The 26,001-nt window shown below is 41.8% G+C and overlaps 1 long non-coding RNA gene across 1 annotated transcript in view; it reads right to left on the bottom strand.

Moving 5' to 3' along the window:
* Positions 1–273: 273 nt before the first annotated feature.
* LOC142032049 (uncharacterized) overlaps positions 274–26,001 on the bottom strand; it is a 61,327-nt gene continuing 35,599 nt past the window's right edge. The window contains exon 3 of the long non-coding RNA XR_012650721.1: positions 274–447. This is a non-coding gene — a long non-coding RNA (uncharacterized LOC142032049). The remainder of the gene's footprint in view (positions 448–26,001) is intronic.

The following is a 26,001-nucleotide window of genomic DNA, read 5'->3' as shown; positions in this document are numbered from 1 at the left end:
GAGCACAGGACAAAGCAGTCTAGCTCTGGATGAGAACTGGTTTGCCAAAAGACAGCAAATGGTAGAAACCATCCATTACAGCTGAGAACACCATTTTGTATAGCTGTTTGATTTCCTTTCCAAGGATTTTGTATCTGCCCCTTTCCAAATTTATTGTTTCATCACTCTGATATTTCAAAACACAATAAGAATTCATGTACTATGACAATTATTATTTTACATACTGACAACTGAAAGTTCTTGCAAGCCTTCCCCCAAATTAATTACCTTTGACATAATTACGATTTAAGGGAATGTTTCTGCTTCCTGTTGAAACTTAATATTTTTCATTGAAAAAAAAAGATCTGCCACAGTGCTCTGTAGTGGTGGTCTAAGTCCTCACCAAAGTTTCTCAGTGGGGCTGTCAAGGTACATCAAAGGAGACACAATCCACCAAAAAAGCCCAGCCTAGTGAGAAAAACAGAAAGAGAAGCACATAAGCATTAATACCCAGGAATAACCATTTAACAGTTCAAATCTACATAGCCAGTTAATTTGGATTTCATTTTGCATGGAAAATTAAACCTTCCGCTTACACTTCCATGCTATTCTCCAAACACCTTCCCTCAGATGAAACGGCCTGTTTTTCCAAACAACTTGGCCTGCTACCTAGCTCTGAAATTCTTCTATTTCTGCATTAATCTGTGACAGAGGTGACCAGAGCTGAACACAATACTCTTAGGCTCTCATTCTACCATTTTTGTGTTATCTATAGTCTATAAATTTTTTATTCTGTTTTTAAACACTGGCTGGTGAAAAGTTAGACTCTCTGCATTTCTAGTTGAAAAACTGATACTTATTAAAGCAGGACCTAAAAAGATGAGCAGAATTCCAAGATTGTTTGTTGGTTTTGTGTGGTTTTATTTTTTGTCTGAGATGATGTTTACAGCACAGAGAATCTGGAGGTGCAGTGCCCAGATGTATAAAACTTAGGGTCTGTAAAACTGCAGAGCAAAATTGGAAAAAGGTTCAGCTCTCCCCATAACAAATAAGCCTCACTCAGGATAGTCCTAGAACTGAAGGTCAAAAAAGGCAAACTCAAACAGCAATTTGGTACACAGTTTGACATCACATTGCAGGTTCATCCACAAGTCCACAAACTCTCTCTTATTTTGAGGCATTTTCCCCACTGGGGAAAATATGTTGGATGAGAATAAACACATACACTGAAACCTCGTCGTGGTTTAACCCTAGCCAGCAACTAAGCACCACACAGCTGCTCACTCTCACCTATCCTGCAGTGGGATGGGAGAGAGAATCAGGAAAAAATTAAAACTTGTGGGCTGAAATAAAGACAGTTTAATAGGACAAAAAGGAGTAAAATAATAATGATAATAATAAAATGACAATAATAATAATAAAAAAATAATTGGAATATACAAAACCAGTAATGCTCAACGCAATTGCTCACCACTCGCCGACCAATGCCCAGCTGGTTCCTGAGCAGTGATTCCCTCCAGGCCAACTCCCCCCAGTTTATATATGGGACATGACGTCACATGGTATGGAATACCCCTTTGGCCAGTTTGGGTCAGCTGTCCTGGCTGTGTCCCCTCCCAAATTCTTGTGCCCCTCCAGCCTTCTTGCTGGCTGGGCATGAGAAGCTGAAAAATCCTTGACTTAGTCTAAACACTACTGAGCAGCAACTGAAAACATCAGTGTGTTATCAAAATTCTTATACTGAACCCAAAATATAGCACTATACCAGCTACTAGAAAGAAAATTAACTCTATCCCAGCTGAAACCAGGACAGACCTTCATCTAGTTTTCACATAGCTGCATGCAGTGTATCACTTCGAACAGGCCACCTGGATTAAATAGAAATTAATTAAAACAATCCCTCATTTTTTGCTATTTAAAACTTAAGACTTGGTAAAGGAGGGGTAAGACAGGACTTTTTATTACTCTTAGATGGTGCTAAGAGGACCCATAAATACATCTCTTCTTCCTGTGATCCCATTCATCTTGCTGCCTTTCCTACTCCTCTTTGCCAACCATCAGATCCCAGTAAACAACCTCAAGTGAAATTTGCAACTGTCAGATAAACATTAAAAATGCTTTTCTTGTCCTTTCCCATTGATAGTCCCATTAATATTGTAATAGAACAAAAAGTTATGAAAAAGAATGTGTGCTGGTTTTGGAAGTGAATGATGCAGACAGCAACTGTGAAATATATACACTTGAATATGCATAGACAAAGAGATACAGTGCACCCACAAAGAAGTGTGTATACACTTACATGTAATATTTTAAGATACAAGACTCAGTTCTAACCTCATGCTACTGTACGCTGTGAAGCAACTCCATTGACTTTTGTCTGGTGTAAATTCAACACAAGTAAAATCAGAATTAAACTACTGTGGCTTTTTTTGAGAAAAATATCATATCTACACAATTTTTCTGTGCTGGTTTTTTTTTTAATCTTTATTTTTAGTCAGAAGCTAGTATTACAATCTCCTTTTGCCTATTTAGTACTTCCTCACAGCATGCAAATCTCTGGTTGTATGTCTACTGCTAATAAAAAAAATCTGTACCACAAACTTAAATGAAGGAGTATGAAAAAAAATTATAAACATTAAAGTCAATCTCTTTCATTCAAACTTGCCCTTTAGACACATATTAATTCAAACAGTATCCACTAAAAGTCTCCAAAAAGGAGCAGTACAGTCCTCCCAAGCCTGCAATGAAAATGTTGTATCTGGTGTCCTCTGTCCATCTGAAACCTCACTGAAATCATTGACAGTTTTGCAAAATGAGAGACTTCAAATTTGAGTCAGGTTGCAAAATAATCCCCAAACTGTCTTAAAACATGATGAGGTATTGTTGTCTCATATATACATTTTTATATATATATGCATATACATGTATTGGATTTTCCTATCAGGCTTTTACATTTTCTGAGCTTTTAACATTTAAACATTCTACTGTTTCAAGCTTTTCTGTAGAGATAAAAGCTTTGCATGCTTTTAATAAAATGAGAATTCTTCAAGGGAAAGCAGGATTTCAGAGGCTAGAGTTTTAGGAATACTCCAGGTAGAGAGGCAGCTGTGATGGGTTGGTAAGTGTGCAGGGAGACTCCACAGAGACAAAGTCTGCCTGAGAGGCTTTCCCTGCTTGAACAAGACCTTAGCTCTCTGAACAAAAACATGCTGCCAGGCATATTGTTCTAATTCCCAATTTAGTAAAATTTTGTTGGGTCATTTCATAATGTCAGGCTGCATTTAGACGCTTCCAGTCATCTATTTGTGAAGTCCCTTAATGTTACACTCCTAGAATTCACTCTCTTCTGAGCCTTGTACTTTTCAAATGCAAGTCCTACATGCTTATACTTCTATATGCAAGCCAAAAGATACTAGACTGGGAATGCTGACTGCATCTTTCAAATTCATAGTTCTCTACTGTTCAGGTCAACTGTCATTTTGCACAGAAATCATTCCCTAGTTGCTTATATTAAGCAAAGATAAAACAAAAGAACAACAAAAAAAGGATGTTACTTTTATAGTGTTTTCTAACATCATAGAAACAGACTGTCAACATTCTCAAGTTGCCAACAATCTTGAAATGTGGTATATTTCTACCTGGTATAAAACATCATTGCAAAAGCAAAATTGTTTTTTGATGTTCTCATCAAAGTCACAAAAAGGTCAGTCAGTCTTATCAGATTTCAACTGCTCTAGTGCCTTTTGAACTGAAATTTGTTTCATTCATCCACTCTGAAATACTGATTATGGAAAAATGCCACTTTAGACTTCTGCTATTTTAATCACAGATCACCGAAAAGTAATCAGCTTCTGGAATTTGTATTAAAATTCCTTCTGAGTGGCAGTCAAGTTAGGTGTAAGGATTGCAGTTGGATGAAATTAAAAATTCACATGAGACTGTCTATGTTGCAGACTTAAGCTTAAAGTAGCTGAGAGCAAGGGACCGTACTGCAGTCACGAAATCTGGATAGTCAGGAGGTACTGTGTGTCCTTCCACAGACAATATATTCTACTGAGTTAACATAAATACAATGACTACAGCGGGTCACTCTTAAAGAATATTTCCCCAAATACCTCACAGGAAATGTTCACCATCTTCTTGGTGCTTTTCTTTGTAATTTATTGCCAAATAATCTTTGGGCTGATAGTGCACTACGCTTCAAACTAGAACATGATCTTACAAACATTAGTGTCTACCTTTCACAAGTCGCCTGAGAGTACTACATTTCAACAGCAACATTTACGGGAAGAGTATATATGAAGATGTCAAGTTCCCTCACAATTAAATTTTTTATCGTAAGTTTGTTCACAAAACAGCTTTCCTGTCCTAATGCTTTTTGATTTAGATTTGTGACAATTTATACAAACACCTTGCTCGTATTTGTTAATTTAGGGTTTGAATAACAGTTTTTCTTCCTGTACAGTTACCTCCCTTTATTTTGTACACCATGTTACCATTGTCACAAAAATCTTCTTTTCTGGTAAGGAGAAAGGTTAACTGCTTACTCTGGTGTCTTGCACAGTTACCCCACAATTCACTACCAACCAGTTACAGCTCCAAAATGGCTTTCTGTTCAAATGTTCATTGAAGCAGGTCAGTTGAGGGGTCATGGAGTACAGGATGAAAGAGCTTTCCACTGACTTGCCCTCATGCTGCCATTTGCATGAGGGCAGTAGGGCTATAAAGAGTTCCTCTCCTCAAATGGGATTTTATGCCTATATAGCATTAGTACAAATAAGAAAAAAGAAAGAGACAAATTAGGAGCAGTCTGCTGCTGGACATGCCCAGGAGTAATAGCCATGAGACCCTGTCATGGAGGGACTTCGATAAGCAAAGGATTCACCATGCCTTTGTTGAGATGGAAATGCAGCCCACAGCACCAACACAAAGTTCAGTCTGAATCTCACACTCTGTTTGCAGTTCGTTTTTTCTTGAGCCTCAGGGAAACAAGCGTGGTAGAGTAAGGACAGAGCATAGGGCAGAACTGGAAACCTTCTTTGACTTACCAAAGCATCATCAGAGAGCAAGCATCAAGGAAAATAAGCACTATGATGATCCATGTATTAACTTCCTGCCCTCCAAGGTCAGCATTTCTTAAACCATCCAGGACATTACATTCTCTGCACAGTCTCCAGCCATTTAGCAATGGATGGCAAAGGAAACTAAAGCTCTAATGGGATGAAGTGTCAAAGAGAGCTTTTTATTTAAAGAACTAGAGAAAAGAAAAGAAAATGGATATTTAAACTTTTATCTTGGAGTTAGTTAATATTCACACTTAACTGCTGAACTGGCTAAATTCTTTTCTTTTCTTAAGGACCTTTATAAATTTCATCATTAATAAAATCAGACATTCAATTAGCAGGGAATTTCTGATTGCTAACTGAGATTTCCCCCCCAACAGTTTCTCTTTTTCATTCTTTCTAGTCTCTCTTTTTCTTTTCCCCTCCTACCCCTGTGTCCCCCTTCTCTGAAAAACCAGGGGAAAGTAAAAACTGACTCCATTAACCTCTGTCATTACCTAAATCCATCTCTTAATTAATATGAGTTAATATGATTAATCAAAATAATGAGACAAACCTATTAAATTAGGGTGTTTAAATTACAAATGGAAGTGGTAAAGGCAAACGGGCTGATAACGAATAGCTGCAGTCAGAGATGGGGTTAGCTCTTGAAATGATATGTGACAATCAGCAGAGAGAATCTAGAATGAGGGGAAATCAGCAAGATCCATGTGAGAAAAATATTCTACATACACAAAGAATGATGTTGTTCAAATGCCTGGTAGTATTTCAGAGGATCAGGTGTGATAAGATAATATTTTAATCCTTTTCATGGTGGAATATAATATAGATAACAATACGATCATCAAATCTTTCAGCTTGCAGTTAGCTTCAGTAGGGTTGGATGGTACAGATTTTGCCCAGTTAGAAGTCCCCAGTAGCAGTTTGCTGAGAACTCTGAAGCATTTGCTAGTCATATTAACACTGCCCCATGGAGACAAGATTGGACAGGTCACACGTTTCTATACGGGAAGCACACAGCCTGAGCAAAAGCCTGCAGTCCCCATACTCCACCTCTGATTCTGACCTTCTTTGTGACTTCAGGCAAGCACCATGAACTCCTCTGTCTTGCTTGGCTGATTTAGATACACCATTCCTAAACGTAGTTCCATATTTTCTCTAACTAGAATCTTGAAATCTGGCAAGCTCTGTCACTGCAGTCCTTTGAGTGCTGAAGAGAAGTTATGCCAACAGTGACCTTTCCCCAAGAACTCACTGACAGTCAGAGTTTCTCATTGGATTTCCATCACTCAAATACCTGTTTGAACTACAGTCCTGAAATTTATTTAACTCCCTTGTTACAGACCACCAATTAAAGCAAAAATAATGTCTCTATCATAGGTCACTGTAACAACAAAAGTGATATTCATTTTGGGAGGTGATTATGTGGAGTGGGAAGTCTTCCCTTTGGAGAAATCCATTAGCAGTTTCTATTTCAGTCAAAACTATCAGCAAAGGAAATAAATGTAGCACAGGACTGATGCAGGTAGAAAACTACACTTCAAATACTGCCAAAACATTCAGACATCAAACAGCAGGAGGCGATGGTGTTAATATATATTTTTCAGGCACAAGGAACCCCTAAAACTAGAAGTGGGGAGAACACAACCATGTAGATAGAACATTTCAAGACCAGCCCCAACCTTTATATCTTTAGTATATCATTTGTGATCTCTATATAAAGTTGAGAGCATGCTAGAGGTTGTGGGGTTAATTAAACATAAAACTGATGAAGACGTCTTGCAATATATGATTTACAGGCCACTTTAACTGCCTTAAAAAGGCTGCAACTGGCCAGAAAGTGCTCCAAATAGTAAAAGAAACCCCTCTCTCCATGGCACTGCACTGAAGTGGCAGCACGAGGACAGTGAGATGAAAACAGAAGAAAAAGAAAGGTCCAGCAGTCACTCAGCAAGGGAGGAATAAACTAGAGATGGCTGGTTAGCCAGAGGAGATGACAATAGCAGGAGAAGGTGGCACAAGAACCTCGTATTTGTAGCCCCAAAACACCCTTTCTTAGCTGGCTTTAGACTGAGTTTTAAAAGGGGCTGGTGAAGTTATGGCTGGCAGCATTATTTTGTGAGCACTGGTGCCTGACCTTCAGCATCGCAGAAGATGCTGTGGAAATCCGAGGAAAAGAGTGCTGAAGCAGCAAAGAAGGAACTTCATTATTAATTATAATCTCATATTGGGCATTATGCTTTATTTACTTTGCCTGTCTTTCTAGCTTTGTCACTGAAACAGGCAAAGGTGCAATCTTTCTCCAGGAGGAAGCACAATTTCTCAAGTCAGCAATACCCAATTAATAAGGTCATGAACACATATAAAATGATGGGAAGGGAAAAAAGGGAACACAGAGAAGATTCAGAGAGTAGTAATAAACTGCAGTTGAGTCATTATTTCCATTTCAATGTAGAACGTCAACATCCTACATCAATGGCTTCCTAAGAAGACATGGTGTTGAGAGTGATCACAAACATTCAAAGGAGCTCGGTAAAGAAGTTTGGAAAGAGCATTTCCAGCACACCGTATGGAAAGGCACAAGTATTTGGAGGCTGAAGGGCTGAAAGGCAATAGGATGAAATAAAAAGATTATCACAGGTACTCCATGCTTGGAGGAATGATTGGGAGCTACCAGAGTGTGTAGTACAACTGGTGTCAGCCAAACACAGTGCTTTTCAATTGATGAAGTGTACAAGTAAGTAATGTTTCAAAATGCCCACTTCCACAGAATTGATCTGATGCTCACGTATCTCCAAGTGGAGGAATAGCCATGTTCTTCCCAGTCCCCTGTCCTCTCCTACACTGTCAGTGCCAGCTGCTTGAACAAGAATCTCCTTGGAGAGCAGTCACCAGGCAGCCTCATCTGAACTACCTCTAGCAAGTGCCTATTGCCCACCCTAAAGCAGGAAGACTCTTGTTCTTAACATTTATCATTTGTTTATCAATTCATAGTTCACACAAATGTCCTGACCTTTGATTCCCAATAAATTTTGAGCCTGTTAGTCAGGTCTCCATCTGGATTAGGATTTCTGCATGTTACCAAATAGTAATAAACTGTGTGTTTGTTCAAACTGATTCTGGACTGTGAAATGGTGCTAACACAGCACAGGCTCTGATTTTGAAGAGGAAGGCTTAAAACACTCCACTCCAAAGCCTCATTCAGGGCCATTCACACAAAGGCTGTTGCTGACTAGTGACTTTATTTTTCATCACTATTGATCAGATGAGCAGCAAGCAAAGGACACAAACACCTCTGGTTAGGAATCTCTTCACTAAGAGGAAATATTTAAAGAAAGCCCAGCTTCACTGTACAGTGTTAGTTTCAAAATGCTGTAAGTGTATAGGCACAGCTGTAAATCTTGTTCACTTTCACAGGAGAGCAATAGAGAAGTGGGGAAATGGAAAAGGTTGCTGTTGCAAAATTGAAAACATTGAATACAGATGCTGTGATCAATTCCCACTCCCTTTGTGTCCTTAGAAGAACAACTTCAATTTCAGATTTTCAGACTTATAAAGGTCTCCACTCTTTTGTGCTCAACCTGGAGAACAGAGAGAAGAGATCTTAAAATTCAGCTTAAACTTTAGAGTTATAGCATCTAAAGCTGGAGTCAGGAGGTAGGATTACACTTCCCGTCTTGATACACTCAAAAATTTTCCAAAAGTTCTGCAGTTCCTTTGCAAAAACTGCACCATGCAGCTGGCACTGACTGACCTGTTATCCAAAAGCCATGAAGAGCAATCTGGAGAAAAAGCAGCTTTGTCTAGCTGCCAGCCCTGCCACGCTGTCTAGATTCTGAGAGTCCAGCTACATTCCCTCTGTTTCTTCAACTAGCAATAAAAGGCTCTGCAATGGAAACATTTAACCATTATACAGATGGTGAACAAGCCACAGAAAGATCCAGGCCTGCCTCCTATAGGCCTCCTGGCTTTGCAAGCCCCACCAGGAGTACAAAGCAGCTGGTCAGGAAACTCAGCAAAATGTTGCAATAGACCCAGGGGTGTCTCTCAGAGAAAAGGAAACATTTTCAGAGCCAGTTTTACTCTTTTGGAGTTATTACTTCAAGGTGTGCAAGAGGACCCTCTGCATCCATTTCTTTAGGCTCTTTGATTGCAAGTCACTGCAGTAGCTTCTAATTATCTAATGGTTTGTTCAAGCCCTGGCTTCTTTGCCAAGACTACTGTCAAGGGGGTCAGTCAATGCCAGCCGTGGTTCTGATCCAGATGTCCACTGGCAATAGACTGGGGCGAACTCACTCCAAAGGCCAAACAACTATTGGAGAATGCTTTCCAAGCAGTAGTGGAGCTGGATGAAAACCAGTGCTGTAGAAGTGACCTTACACTTAAATAAGCAATACCAAGTGTCTGGAAGGAACAAATCCTTCCAGTTACAAGCAAGCACAACAATAATTCTAAGAAGTGGAAGGTGGTGAATCAAAGATCTACTCAGATCTCTTTTGATAGCACTGATTAGCAGCCCTGGTCCAAGCGAGCAGAGAGGGGAAGAGGTCATGTATCTGAAACAAACAGCCCTAAGAGCTGCTCCAAAACAATGGCACTGGAAACAGGAAAAGTAGAGCAAATGTAATGGCAGGACTTGCTTCTATACAGGCCAAAATCCCAAAGTTCACGTCTCCACATGAAAGCACCACAAATCAGTCAACAGCTCCATTCCTCCTCCACATAGAAAGGAAACAGGAGAATGAAGGGGTCTGTGGCATTCTGCAGGCACACACTGCATTCAGGAGACAATGATGCAAAACTGCCAGTCCTCCCTATGATTCCAAGTAAAATTCCTTCATTTGCCACACACTGCAGCCCAAGTACAGAAGACACTTGCAAGAACTCAAAAGAGAGACATGGCTTAAGCAGCTGCCACAAGTCTGCCCATGCTTGGGCAACTATCTAATTATCTCCCTAACATCTCCCTCTCTACCTACTTGTCAGCACCTAACCCATAGAACTGCTCATGGTTTGGTTTTCTTTCCTTCTGTCTTTGGCATAACCAGCTTTGTTGGGAAATAATTTGTTGAAATCTACATGTTTTGCAGGAACTCACTGTCCTGAGGAAACCTTTGCTAGAGAAGGCTCCCTAATTTGCATTGGGTAACACAGAAGCCTTCATGTGGAAGGAGACCTACATGGGATATGAGAGATTGGGGCTCAGGTTCCTGGTCTACTTTTCTGGACCTGAGACTTGAACTTGGCTCTTCCCCAGCATAGCTAAACGCCTTGACTGGTGTAATTTCTTCTTCTGGGAACATTCTCTCCTGTTGGAACTTTTTCACTCTGTGTGAATTAATAAGTGCTTCTTTGGCAAGGGCTCAGTCCTACAGCTGCTACAGCACTAGCCTGTGGAAAAGTCCAGCTCAGCACTACCCTGTGGAAAAGTCCGGCTCAGATTTGCTCCAGAAAATATTTGCAGTATCCCACATAAGAATCCTGACCACCTTTATAGTGCCTATCCTGCAAAGACGGACAATTTTCTTTTCCTCTGACAAAGCTTCGCAGAGTGCTGATTTAATCACACATGGAACAGAAAAAAAAATCACAAAATAATTCTTTGGATTTGAGAAAATGAAACATATATGAGAAAAAGCCTTGGTCCACAGAGACTCTGGTAAGCTTTGCTTTCTGCCACAGACACGTCACTTTCCTTGCCAACTGTAAAGTTGCTCTAGGCAGGTTCATTAGCAAACGGCAAGAAAGAGCTGCCATTTCTTCCAGCCAAATTAAGATGAAAGAGGAGGGCCAATGGAAGTAGAATGATCTGAGAAAGGCTTAAACATTAATGCTATTAAATCAGTGGTAGTGCCATTACAGAGAAAGAAGGCAAGGATAAAGGGCTCAGAGTGGTTGCAAGGGTCATTGACCCTGGCCACAACCACTGTGAGAATGCAGGGGTACTGCCAGGAAAGCAGCACTAGTATTTACAATAGGATTGGCTGTTGCCTCAGCTCAGCGAATCCAGCTCCGTTGGAAGCACAAAAAAGGAGGAGAGGACATAAGCCCATGTCCATTCTGAGAAAGAAACAGGATGGTGCTGCAGTTCTTTCATGAGGGGGACACATAAGACTCTGGGTTTTCAAAACAGCAGCTTTGCCTGCAAACAGTTTTGCTTAGTCTCCTGAAACCTTCTAATAGGAAATCTTACTATAGAGACCTCCCCTCAGCCTCTGATACTGTTCTCTCTGCTCCCTCTAACTCATATCTTCTTCTACCTGTTTGGCTGTTCCCCATCTTTGCCTATTAATTTTCATCCAAAGCTTCTGAGTATTTCCAGTATTTCCCCTCCCTTGGATCTGCAAACCCATAGATGCAAAGAAAGGGGACATAGCAGAGCTTTTTCCCACTTGGACCTACTGAGACTTCCTTAGCACCCTTTTAATTTCCTACGGCTTCCCATATTGAGTCCTACCAGTAGAGAAGGCCAGAAATAGCCTACCTGCATTCTAGGTTGAGGAAGAGGGATCTAGAGCAGTATGTACCAAGCAAAGTCTTCAGAATAGTCAAGAGCTCTAGGTGTAGGTTGAGGGGCCAGAAAATGAGACTGAGATACAGCAGGCTAGCCTGACTCAGCAAGTTGACTGAGGGTGGCAGGTTGGAAATATAGCCTAAGCTGTTAACAGAAGGCTTCTTCTCATGGCCAGAAACACACTCATAGGGAGCACTTAGGAGCACAAGATGGAAGAATGATGGTTCTTGCAAGTTATATACATATATAAAGAGAGAGAGACTGTATACATATACACAATACACAATACATCATCTGGTCATCCAGTTTGTTCTTTTTGAATACTGGCACAGAGAGACACAGCAGGGTTGCATACAACCTCAGTATGATGCGAGGACAAAGATGATGCTTAGTCAACAGGAATCTCTTCAGCATGTTGTTTACTTCACAGAATCATACTTAAGGGCAGAAAGACCATGTGGATGCCCTCCTTTATATTTCAGGCCACAGAATTACACTTTGAGCACAATGGTAATGAGTTTAAATTACTCTTTCATTGAGGCACTGGATAGATGCTGAGGATATGCAAAACAAGAAACATCCTTGCTCGTCTTTCCAATATTCAATCATTCTTTTATTGAAAGAAATGTACCTTATTTTTAATATAAACTACATTAGCAGTTTTAATATAAACTGCTCTAGCTTCCAGATGTTTGTTCCTGTTGTTTTGAAAGGGTCCTCTGATCATGGTGGGGGGAAAAAGTGCACCTGGCATTTTTTTCTCCATGAAGGTACTTCTACACTAAGTCACTTCTCAATGTTTTTGAAACTAAACAGAGTTCTATTTGCTCATTCCAAGTCATCTTGCTTCCTGTGCTGTGCTCTTTTCAGTTTTTCTACCTTCCTTTAAAAACTCTATACTAGAGCTATATTCTACTAGCCATACATGCAGGTTAAAAATCACTCCCACTTCCTGCTCCTGTGGTCAACTCTAAGGAATGCAATCTACAGAATGGAGGACTGCAAGATACAGTACTTGCTCCCAAGCGTATTGCTTTGTATATGACTGCTAATACATATTTTGTTAGAATTAGCTTTCCTCATGGTGCTAATTGCTTTATATAAAGTTTTTCCTCATTATTTATTACCCTATCGTGTGACATTGCAAAACTTAAAACTCAGCTATGGTTCATAGTTACTTCCAAATCGTGGACGAACCTGTTGAATAGCATGGAACTTGATATCAGTTCTTGCCCAATCCCCTGGACGCTCTCTCATTCAGCAATACTTCCCACAAATGATGCCTTTGAGCTCTCTTAGCTAACTGGTTCTTAATCCATTTAACAGGCACTTTACTGATATAGTGTAATACTAAAATTTTAGCCAGACTATCATGCAGTACTAAGTCAAATGCTTTATGAAAGTATAAGTACATCACATGTACACAATTACCTTTAACAATCATTCTTTGAGATTACATTCTTGAGATCAAGGTTTTTTTACAAGACCTAGTTTCCATAAAGCTATGCTGACTGGCATTAATTATATCCCTATTCTTTAGCAACTGACTTCCATATCAGATTTTTCCATTGCTCCCTTGTTCTTTTTTGACTTCTGGCATACAAAGGCAGGGCAGGATGCAGTCACAGCATGGTTGGGAATGGGAGAAGCACAGGAGAGATGTGTAGTGATGTAGTCACCCCCAAAGGCACCACAAAACATTACTAACAGGAAATTGCAGCCCTCCTAGCTGTCTTCCATTCCATATCCAGGGTGAACCTTCTCCAGGTGATCTCATAGTCCTTCAAATAGCGAAGAAATCCCCAAATCGAACAAAAGCTGTTATCAGTAACTCGGAGATTTCCTAAGACCCTTGACTTGCTCATTTAAAAGGGTTTTCTCATTTTGGATGTTGTTTAACACTCCCTTGTGGTAACTAATGGAGTGGAAAGGCCCACGGATCCTCATGTGATATACAAGCACATTGCCCTCTTCAGATATACAGCAAAAATATTTTTTGCATGTGTCAGGTTCTGCAGAGGTTAAATAAACTACATAAGACTCAGGAGGAATTTTGTCTAGCATGTACAGCTTTGGAAGTCTCTTCCCACCATGGGTTAGACTATGTGATCTTCTACAAACAGAGAAGCCTGCCCATAAGAGATTTAATTGGTTTACATAAAAAAAATAAAGGCGGAAATCACAGAGCCAGAGAACTGAAAAGGGATTTCAGCTCTGAAGCTTTGTAAAACCTTTAACGTTTTAAGCCAGCAAATGGGAGCTGATAAACTAGTATGACTTTGCAACAGTCATGTAACACAGTTTTATGCCTTGGGACCCACATCAGTTAATCTGGGATTTAAGACTCTGAACCAGCTTATAGGACAGCGGGGCGTTTAAAAACATAGCTAAGGACTTTGGGGTGCTCTGAGAAAGATATTACAGGACTGCAGGGTATCAGGGTTCATGCACCAGACAGCCAAAGAGTTTGCTGCCAGATTCATACCCCAAACACAGACCTATGCTCTGGAGTCTAACCTCTCACCATGTTTCTCAGTTTCCTGGTTTCAGGGGAGGGCTCAAAACTATGAAAACTGGTGTCATCAGGTGGCTCCTGTACGAAGCCTGAAGCCACAGCCTGCCCTTCCCACTTCTCAGTGCTGCAGTCTCTGCAGCTTTTGGCAGTTTCCTCAAGAGATGAAGGAATTCGGGATCTCTATCAAAAAAGGACTACTCTGCCGCAGCTGAATATTCAGCATTTTCATGTCCATCTGTTACTATATGGCTACACAGCAAGGGTTCAGGAACAAAACCTTCCATTGAGGTAGAAAGCAAGACAAATAGTAGGCAGGGCTAGTTTGACAAATTACAGGAAGCCATTCACAACCTTGCTTGAGTTAGCAACTTGTCTGTAAGCACCTATGACTACATGCTCTTCAATGCACAAAATAACCACAACTGCCAAGCCTCTTTTCCACTAATATGCCAGCTATTTTTTACACTCTCCACTAGCGTCCAGGGATGTGTTTGTTCCCAGGTGCCTTCAGACTCTCTCATGAACCACAGAGCAGCTCAGATCTGAGAAGCCAAAGAGTACACAGGGCTAAAGCCAGCTCTGAGCTTAGCCCTTTCCCCAGCACAAGCAGGAACATCAATGTTCTGAGCTGCACCACCTGGTCAACACCACTTGGAAGACAGAGCATCAGCTGTGGAGCCTAAGCACCCTACATTTTTTCGTGCAATAAAAAGACCTTTTATCAATACATTTTATGTTAGCTTGTCTTCTACATAACCTCCCTCTGGTGTGAAGCGAAGGCCTAATCAGTTCCCTGCCTCAGTTACACAGTCAAAGGATCAAACTGTACTCAGCGATTCCCTTGCCACCTTGCCTAACATGACCATCCACCAGTACCTCATCCTGCCTCGCCATGGAGCTAGCTGCTGTACACTAAGCTGATGGCAGCAGGCAAGACTAGGGCTTCCCTACATCTCGATTTAGCAAAATGGTGGCCTTTAAAGGAGGCGAACCACAAGACAGTGATCTTCAAAGGTCTCCACTGCACCTTTCAGTGTGCACTGGTCCCCAGAGTAGCCACCATTCATTTGTTCTGTTAAATTCATACATAGTGCAGAATCAGGCTCTCCTAACCGTCTTCCTGCAGAGCTACGGGAGTGACATGGCCTAGACTCATATCAGCAACTGGCACATATATTTCTATGAGTCTGTGCCATGATCGACATGGAATAGTTGTGCAGTTGTTTAACCCCCGTGAGAGCCTGGAGTGCTGTTCACTGAGTGTCTGCCATTCTCAGATGAAAAGGAAGATTGTTCAAAGATGTGACTTTGAAAGGCTCTTCCAGATTTCTGAGGAATTTTTGAAAGCAGCATCAAAACAAGTACGCACAAAAGAAATTGGCGGGAGGCTGCGGTACCCTGAGGGATGATGGTGACGGAGGGCAGCACCCAACTGCGGGGTGTGGAGACACGAGAAACTTCCGAAGGAAGACACGCAATCTGATGCCGCTTCTCTCCTCCCTGCCGCCGGGTAAGCGACCAAAGGCGGCGCGGGGCTGCCGCTGCTCTTCCCCGGGCTCCACGGCTGCGACGCGACGCGACGCGACGCCGCGGGGAGGAGGGCGGCACGAGCGGGCCTCGAACCGCCGTGCCGGGAGGCGACAAACCCCCGCCGCCGGGGCCGCCAGGAGCCCCCGGCCCTCCCCGGCACCAGCCCTGCCGCCAGCCCGCCTCTCGGCGAGGTCACTGCAGCTCCGCCCGGGGACAGCCGCTGCGGGCAGCCCCTCCGCCCCCTCCCCGCAGCTCCCCGGGGAGGCGCAGCAGCCGGCCCGCGGGGGCCCGCGCCCGCCCCGCCGCCCCAACCGTGAGGCTTTGGTGCCCCTCTGTGGCCAGCGGCCGGAACAGCAGGATCCGGCCCCCCCGGCCGGCCGGGGCGAGCTCTGTCGGCCCCGAGAAGTCGGAGCCGCCGGTTTGGAGCCTCCCCGAGGAGCGGCAGAGCGCGCGGGACCTCGCCTTTCTCCTCGTGAGCAGGAGTACGGAGCTGTAAGATTGCTCTGTTTCTAAGCACAGGCGAGAGTAAAAATGGCAATAAAGAATATTTTTTTGCTTAGGAGAGAAGGCTTCAACAACTCTGCCTGCTGTGAAGGGCGATGGAAACTCCCTCTCTCTGTTCGGCTCCTCCGAAGAGCCCAAACATAGCAAAGGAAGCACGCTTTTTCCCTGGGAGTGGGGAGGGAGGGGAGAACATATTTTTGTGAATGGGAGGCACTTATTCATGATAAAAAGAGCAGGAGCCACCAACCTGATTTTCTTCAAACCCCTCTTTAAACACACGTAGGGGAAAAACTCACTTAGGGGAAAACAGTATGTGCTCGTAAATTTTGCTGACTGAATAGCTGACTGAAAAGAGCTCCAGGCGTTAAATGAGACAATTCAAAGGGAGTTGGCAAAAAAAAGACACCAATGGATACATACTCACTGGGCATACACAGCCTGGAAGCAGTAAGACACTGTCTGGACAGAAGTGGAGTACAGAAGGAAGAAAGAGGGTGTTCACAGTACAATGCAGGCACCCCATGTATAGGGGTACAGACATTTTAGTGTGAAGCAGAGAGACATCCATCCATGTGCTGGGATTACTCCACACATATTCACTGCTGGGACTTGCTATCAGCTGTTTGGCAGCACAGATTTATGAAGAGAGAGAAAATAAAGCTAAATTCAGCTAGTTGTATTATGACAATGCAAAAGGATGACCTGGCAGGTGACACAAAGCAAAGGAGAATGCAGGCTGCATATTAAGAAAACCTGAATGGGCTCTCTCCCTTGGTATGAATCAGTTTAATCCTCTTTATGAACAGCTGAAGATGAAGAGACACTGGAGAAAACAGTCCTGGGCTGGTTTCACAAGCCGGGGTTTTGCAGCATTTGTACCAATTATTACCTGAATCCCTGCACCCTAATTCTAATCTAATTTTTGGCCAAACCAAGACTTTTAATGTGCAATGATCTTCCTAAATCTATTCTCATGCTCTGCAGGAGAGGGAAAAAAAAAAAAAAAAAGAAGCAGAATTAGCTTAGAAGAAAACACACTCACCTCCAGGCAGAAAGCATATAATGAAATAATGAACACCTACCTTCCAGCAATAGCAACATGGAGATTACATTTTTACTGTTTTCAGAGTAATATGTATACATGTAACCTACTCAGTACTCCCTCCTTTCATCAGCCAACAGCCACTGCTGCTGTCACAGGACAGGCAGAATAAGCTACAAATATCAGCAGTTTAAACTTATGTTGGAGAGTAAACTAGAGCAGCTGAAGCACAGAAGCATATTCCCTTTTGGTTTTTAAAAATAGTTTGTTTAATATTCATCTTGAAAAGAGCAAGCAGTACAGGTTCTCAGTTGGCACTTTAAGTCGAACCACTATATCTATATAACCCACTGTCCAAACTTCTTGATTTGTGGCTTGTTAAAACAAGAATCTTATTGTGACAACGGGAGCCTTTTTTCTTAATACAGGGAGATGTTTTGGTTTTTTCAACTAGTTCAGTTCAAAGACTTGTTCACTGAGAGCTGAGAAACCAACTGGGAGTTGAAAACCAAGAAAGCTCATTTTTCTTTCAAAAAACATTAAGAAAAACAAGGTGTGAGAGTAGAAATTAAACTAGTTCAAAATACTGAAAGAAATGAACAAACAGAAACAATCTGTTCAATTCCCTAAGTATTGATGGACTTTTTAGACTCAGATTTCAGTAAAAAATATTTTCTTAAGCTTTAAGTAAAACTATCTTCAACAGTCTGGACAGATAACTAATAAAAAAATTTAAAGCTATTTGTGCACTGTAACTGAATTCCAATTTCAATCCAGTTAGATCTTGACACAAATTAATCTTCTGATAAAAATGAACCCATGATTTTCTAGTAAAATAAAATGTAGAAGTTAGGATCCTGAATGTGTGCACATTAAACTACACCATTGCTTGATTCAATCTGGTACGGGTATAGTATATCCTTCTGGTCAAGAGTAGTATCATACTTAGCATACCGTCCTATATGTATTTGCCAAAAAAGAGGGCAATAGTGAACACCAAAATAAAATTAGTATTCCCTTAGCAATTTAAAACATAAAATTGCATGAAAAAATTAAAAGAGATTAAAGATCACATTTCCTGCTTCTCAGTTTAAGTCCTCAATCTGAATCCGTATACCCCTGCAAACTCATGAAGTGGAAATAAAATTGGACAAAGAAATTGGATTTTAGCTAAATTTCTTAATCCAAAGGACAAGAGAATGAATCTGATGGATTACATTAATCTTCCTGGAGTTACATGGTGCTCAACAGTGAGAAAATTCTTGATTTGCAATGGATTTTCAAACTCCTGCACAGGAAAACAGAAGTTTAGTTAGAAAAGCAAATACAGAGACCATTTCCTCACTCCAGAAAACTGAGAAATCATACTAAGTACCAACATTCTATCTGATCCCTGGCACATAGGAAAGACAAGGAAATACCTTTTGGCCTTAGCTCTATGCACATAAACACAATGGAAATTAAGCTTCTGCTACCCGATGGGCTGATCTCCCAGACTGCTACAGCTAAAAAGGATTCCATGAAATCAGTTAAATGCACTTTTCAGATAGCTGGCATTTAAAGAGAAATCACATTAATGCTAAACATTAAAAATACCACCACACACCTCAAAAAGACATGGGTTTGATTAAACAAAGAAAAACCCCAGGAGGTACTGCATTTTTCAAATCATACTGAAAATTTATAAATTGTACACTTCTCAGACTAGAACAGGATAGAGAGAAGAGCTTCCAGCTTCCAAAAATTTCTTGATTCTGAACCCTAAACTGTCAAATCTTTACTAGTCAACAGGCTGAGTGCTGGGTATTTTTGCTCAGTTCAGGATTGAGTGTTTTAGATCATAGATAGTGTTCTAATGACAGGTTCAATACCTCATTTACAACCAGATGGAAATATTACTTTCAAAGAATTGTTATTTTTGTGTCCACACAGTTATCTGTTAGAAGAAATAATTTTCATTTCTCCATAGATTCCAACAGTGAAAACACTTCCTAGCAAACATCTGCCCTAACGAAGGCAGGGGACTTTGAGAATCAATTCAAGTAGTGGGCATCTAAGCACAGAACGTTTGATTTTGTCTGAAGGCATCCATCTCACTACTTTACTCATCTCGTTCCCTAGTGTGCTGTATCTGCTCTAGAGAAAAAGCTGTGTTTTGACTCTGTTGAAATCAGCAAGCAGAAGTCCCATTACCTTCTTCAGGGCCTGCAGCCTACGCACTTTAAGACAGAGCACACAAACTGCCTTGTGTGATGCCAAGCACTGTGTCAGCATGAGGCCATAATCACAGAAATAACAGAAATCTCTCCTTGAGGTAGTTCTAAGACAAGCGTATCAATGTGCTAGAGTAACAGTATCACACAGTAGCTACTCTTTAGGCATATTGGATTTTATGTCATTCTTTGTCTGAGTTCATGACAATTAAGTGTTTAGTTGCATTGGGCCATGCCAGGCCTCATGGTGTCTCCAGCAGAAAGTGGACCACCCTGGATTTCATCCCAGCTGAAACAACAGGTGCACATCAGCTCAGAAAATCAGGCAACTTCTTCAGAGTCTAGCAGATTCAAGAACTGACTCCAAGGGCCTAGGCTTGAGGAGCATGCTCAAAAATTTTTTCTTGATAGGGATGCCCCATCAAAACAGTTTGGAGATGACTGCTCTCTAAAAACAGACACACAGTATCCCTCATTGGAGCCACTTACCTTTACTGCAGACCCCAGATCCTTCACCTAGGGACCCCTTTGTCCATATTATCTATGTGCAAACACAAGCAGATGCTTAACAAAAGCCTAAATACATTTGTTTGTGCTACTGTATTAGCAATTGCATTGAGAGTGTGATTGCTGCAAGCTCTTCCCTGTCTTTTCTGAAGACTGGTCTCATGTTGTTAGTCTTTAAGATATATTTTCTCTCTTTGATGTTTTGTCTGAGTGAGTTGAAATACTGACTAGATGTAGTGATATCCTCAGCTAATATCATCCTTCTAATCTACTGAATAATCTACTGTTTCTTTCCCTTACAACCTTCTTACAATACAAGTGAGTTTATTTTCCTCCTGCTCTTTACCCCAGTTCTGTATGTTTACAAGCCTCATCTTTTCACTACATGTTTCAGCAGCTCTTTCTTAATTTTAGGCTTAAAGTCTATGAGCAAATTTCTGCTGGACATTTTATGCTCCTTTACACTATCTCCTTTCAGGGTGACGGATCCACCCAGTCTTAATTTGTCAGGTCTGTAGGATTTTCTTGACCAATTCACAGATAACTTAATACTTCTTCCCACTGTGTCATCACTAAATTTTTTTCAGTCCACATATTTTGATTTCTGTAAACCTGTTCCATGGGGCTGATGACAGGAACATTGATCTGTCAAGGAAATGACCCATAAACAGTCTAAGAACAGTAGGGTTTGTCCTGTTGTACAAGCTGGAAGAGGTGCATCTACCCAAGAGAAATTTCTTGGTTATGATGAGTTGGAAGTTCAAGAACTGATTTTGCATAATGTCATGGCTTAAGCCCAGCCAGCAACAGAGCACCACAAGGCTGCTCGCTCACTCCTTCCCCCCAGTGGGATGGAGAGGAGAAAATATAACAAAAGGCTCATGGGTCAACACAAGGACAGGGAAGGATCACTCACCAGTTGTAGTCATGGGCTAAAAACAGACTCAACTTGGGGAAAAAAAAAAACAAATCAATTTAATTTACTACCAATCAAATCAGAACAGGATAATGGGAGGTAAAACCAAATCCTAAAACACCTTTCCCCCACCCCTCCCTCTTTTCTGGGCTCAAGTCTACTCCCAATTTTCTCTACCTCCTCCCCTCCAGTAGCGCAGGGGGATGGGGAATGGGGGTTGTGGTCAGTTCATCACACCTTGTCTCTGCCGCTCCTTCCTCCTCAGGGGGAGGGCTCCTCACTCTTCCCCTGCTCCAGCGTGGGGTCCCTCCCATGGGAGACAGTCCTCCACAAACTTTTCCAACATGAGTCCTTCCATGGGCTGCAGTTCTTCAAAAACTGCTCCAGCGTGGGTCCTTTCCATGGGCCACAGTCCTGGAGGCACAGACTGCTCCAACGTGGGCTTTCCCATGGAGTCACAGCCATCTTGGACATCCCCCTGCTCTGGCATGGGGTCCTCCACAGGCTGCAGGTGGGCATCTGCTCCCCCACTCCCCTCCATGGGCTGGGGGGGGACAGCCTGCCATCTCACCACGGGCTGCAGGGCATCCCCTCCTCCGGCACACCTCCTCCCCTCCTTCTTCACTGACCTCGGTATCTCCATAGGTGTCCTCTCACATTCCAATCTCCTCCCCCACTGCAGGTTTCCCTTCTTAAATATGTTATCCCAGAGGTGCTACCAGCGTCACTGATGGGCTCAGCCTTGGCCAGAGGTGGGTCCGACTTGGAGCCAGGGAAGCTTCGAGCAGCTTCTCACAGGAGCCACCCCTGCAGCCCCTCCTCTGCTACCAAAAACCCACCACACAAACCCAATACACATGATATAATTAGATTTGTTGAAAGGCCAGAAAGCTTCAGCTATGGTCAGGTCTACTAACATTTTATGGGCTGCTCTTCTGATTGATGTATATTTGCTGTTTCCCAGAAGGAACAGATACTCTCTTGGGGTGGTGGTTCCACCTATAATCTATTTTGAACACCTGCCAGCTGCTATATTGGAGGAATTTTCTCTCTGAGGGTTCAAGCAAGTGAACAGAACATGTATGACCACAAAAAAAATCATTTTTGTCCCTTATTACAATGCAGGAATCATCAAAGACAGGGCAGGCATTGCAAAAAGGCTTCCTGGGACAGATTCAGGCAATGATCTTGGGTTACCATGGCCTTTCCTTAGGTCCTGGGAAGAGAATAGCAAGTGTAGCCAGCCTGTCATTTCACTGGCCATACTTTCCTCTCTGAAACCAAATCAATAATTACAGATTGATTAAATGCACTGGCAAACTCCTTATTTCAGAATTCAACCTGGGACATGACAATATTCTCAGATGGCAACACCCCATGGAGAAAAAAAATCGATGGATACGACCTTTCTGGCCTCTATTAAGGACACTGCCTGGTTGCATTCTGCATTTTAAATTTGATTTTGCAATAAAGTTAATTTTTTAATGGCATTCCTTCTGAGACTATGGCGAATTATAGGACTGCTTTGCTTATTCTCCCTTGGGAATCTCAGACTGAGCTGCCATGTTCTAAATCATTTCTCACAGTCAGGCCCTATTAGTCACCCAGTGCTTTGCACAGCTGGGCATCATATTCTCCATTGATAATTCCATATATTTTTACAGAGCTGGAAGGATCTTCAAGTGCTTTGAAAACTATGTGACAAATCATCCTTTTCTCATAGAAATCAACTCAGTTGCACAGAAACTATAATAGATTTCAGGGTAAGGGTCAGTATCTTCTGTGGTTCATCCTTGTAGTTTCATCTCCTCTGCATGAGTAAGTAAATCAAAAGAATAAGTTAACACATACACGTTTCCACCTCACTGGATGTGTATAACACAACTGGAGGGAGGATGAGGAATTAACTTCCTCTTCTAAAAACAAGCAGGAAACACAGCTTTAAAAAATGTTTAAAACACAGGTTGATAGGAATGGCAGCAAAGCAAAGGTTCCACAGGTCCAATTCAGGACTGCAAGACAACCCAGCATCCTTCATATCCTGCCATGAAAGACCCACCACCAAGCTCCCTGTCTGCCTTCCGCCTGCTTGATGCCAACTCTCCTTGGAAGGCATAGTACCATAACATAAAGGACCCTTCCATATGTTCTCTGCTTCTGGCCTTATAAAGCACAGATACTACTGAGTCTCAGGAATCATCTCACCCCATGACAGCAGGTGGTAAGATGTAGTGTGTACTAAACTGCTGTAAAACAGCCATATATAGCCATGTTAAGACAAAGCTGTAGCTATAGCAGCACTGCTAGGGAAGTAGAATGACTTCATATGACCCCATATCTGCCCTTAGGTCTCTCCTCAGTGAGGAAAAAATTGCCTTAAACACCCATCACATATTTGAGAGTTAGAAACACTTCCTGATGATTATTTCTGCATTTCCTTGCCCAGATTTTTCTTTTTCTTTTTGATGAAGGAAAAGAAAAGTATGAAAAATACATCTCTTTCTGTTATGTTCACTTACAGATGAAGTAGCATGGACTGATAGATAAATGGCAGTATTTCCTACTGGTTAGAAAGCTATAGACTACCTTCCTTACTAAGGGAATATCAGCTGGTGCCTACTTTACAAGGTTGCTAGCTTATAAGGATCTGCGAGGATGCGACCTGCACATCAGACAGCAGGTACCAATCTCTCTGGCCTCTTTGACTTAGGAAGGGGCATGTCCAGTTCACTCCCTATGAAGGAGCTCGGTGCCTCTGTGCTGTCAGTAGGCTGAGGATGCCACACTAGAGAAACCGCACAGACTTACATGCCACACATGGAATGAAGGAAGCCCCCAGTCTTAGGGGGACTAACACATCTGGGGAACAGCAGGGCAGACCATTTAATATAGGCTTATCACAATGAATGCACACTTGGAAAGAAGACAAACACTCAAGAGATATCACAATTAAAACAAGACAATGCAAATTCTGTAGACATCTTCTGACTATCTGAAAATTATAAGGGCCAAGCAACAGGAAAATGAGTCTTCCATTTCTATCAGACAAGTTATTTCCAAGCAGGCTTGGGAGATAAGACAGTCCCAAGCATTATGGATGAGACGGATTTTTATTTTTAGGTAATCAGCATCAACCTCATCAAAGGCATAAGCTTAGATGCCAGTGACTTTTCAACAACTACTGGGAATCATCTCTACATGAAACGAATAGGCAGATTTTAGCACAGAATCAGGAAGGAAGGCAGAGAAAGTCCAAACATCCAATGCAGTTAGCAGACTTTGCCAAGACCCTGATGGATCATGCCAACTCCATCCCTCCATTGCTATAGATGGTATTTCTCCTGCTCAGGGCAGAAGTAAAATGGCTGTGTAGTGTGCATATGCAGAGGTTATCATTCTCTGTTTCTGTAGCAAGTGCATTAATAATACATTATGTGGGTTTCAAGGCTGCATACTCTAGTGTGCTCCACCTGTGTTTAACTTATTTTAAGAGGGGAAGTGCCACATCCTGAATAATGTTTCAGTATAGAAAATTTGTTAAATAATAGTATTCAACTCTAAAATAGTGTAAGAGTCTCCTCTCTGTTTGGGATTCAGTATAATTTCCATTGCCCTGTCTATGGAGGTCACCTCCTTGTTATCAGTTCCTGCTAATTAAAAGATTAGGAGATCAGGAAAGTCACCCTGAGGAATCAGTTATTACTAGCACTAACAACAGCTGGCAAAGTAGTAGAGACATGTGACTAGATGTCCTAACCCCCTTCTCTTTACACAGATTTCAAGTTTATCAGAAACTGCAAGGGACTGGACCCAATACCTAGCAAGATCCTTTTTAGCTCTATGATCTATGAAATTCATTTCCACTCTTCTGGTGAATTTGCTGCTAATGATGTTTCATCAAGAACTGGTTTCCAAATGACTGGTGTATGCAAGCCTGTGTTTCCAGTAACGATCTTCATGCTCAGTAAAAAGTTTATAATCTGAGTTCAATCTTCAGATGCACATACACGTGCACAATAAAGGCCACTTCTAAGTGTTGGGTCACTGCTTGGCAGTAACATGTTACCCCATGACACATTTTTTCTTTGCTTTTTCAAGGCAGCAGTAGCTACTATATGTTTAGACTTGATGGCTTCAGTATCATGATGACAATGTTGTCTGTTCCTAGTGCCATAAAACAGACCTCATAGGCCTCTGATTGTTTTAACACTTAGCACTGGAGAGGTCCCGGTCTGTTGATGCTATTGCTCCCTCATACTAAACAGTGTCTCCCATATCTAGCCTTGCAATTTTTTCATTTATGGTATCATAGTAGGGAGCAATAGCCAGGGTTTATACATGAATTAAGAGCTAGGACTCCTGAGGCAAAGTTCAGACAGCTTACTTGGAGCAATGAGTACCCCATGCATTTATAGGCTATTTAATCATCTGAGGATCTGATGCTCATCCTTTTCCTAACCAACTTTCCTCTCTGGATTTCCCAGTCACCTTGCCCAATTCAACATCCTACCCTGTGATTTTGTGAGCTTATTCTATGCAAAACAATAGCCCCTGTGTTAAAGACTTCTCACGACATTAACCTTTCTTGAAAGTGCTTTGAGAGCCATGGATAATAAGTACTATGAATTGCAAAATACGTTAAGTGTTTTGGAATCATTTCCACATGACTTAGTTCACAGTGGGCCTTCTCTCAGACACCTACTGTAAAACATTCTTAGTCACAACCTATCTCAAAACAATTTCCAACAAGAAACATTCTGTAATGTTTCATGTTTCCACCACCCTCACCCACAATTACAAAAACATTCTAGCAGTGACACATACGGCAAAAGAAAGCAGTTTTCCCTGCTAGACCATGAGCAATAACTCATAAAGCTCTCAGCAGCTATGAAGAGATTTCTGAAAACCATTTCCACATTCCAGGTAATGACTACCTTACACCAAGAGTCCTGTTTGAGGCCGAAGTTTGCCAACCTGACATGAGAGGAGTTCCAGGTACTCCAAACGGAATCGTTTACAACAAAGCAGAGCTGAGCCTGCCCAGCCATCTTCTGGGAGGCCTGAAAGAGGGCAGCATCTTAAAACCTCCTGGCACCCTTCTGGAAGACATGAAATACAGTTTGAAGCCCTACACAAAGCAACTGTGACAGCTTGCATATAGCACACACTCTGAACACTAAATTCTGGTTTTCTTGAAGAAGATTAAGGAAATGTCTGA

This window comes from Buteo buteo, chromosome 6, assembly GCF_964188355.1.
Source record: "Buteo buteo chromosome 6, bButBut1.hap1.1, whole genome shotgun sequence".
Lineage (NCBI taxonomy): Eukaryota > Metazoa > Chordata > Aves > Accipitriformes > Accipitridae > Buteo > Buteo buteo.
The sequence above is the reverse complement of the archived record's forward strand: the minus strand, read 5'-3'. Positions and strand labels throughout refer to the sequence as shown.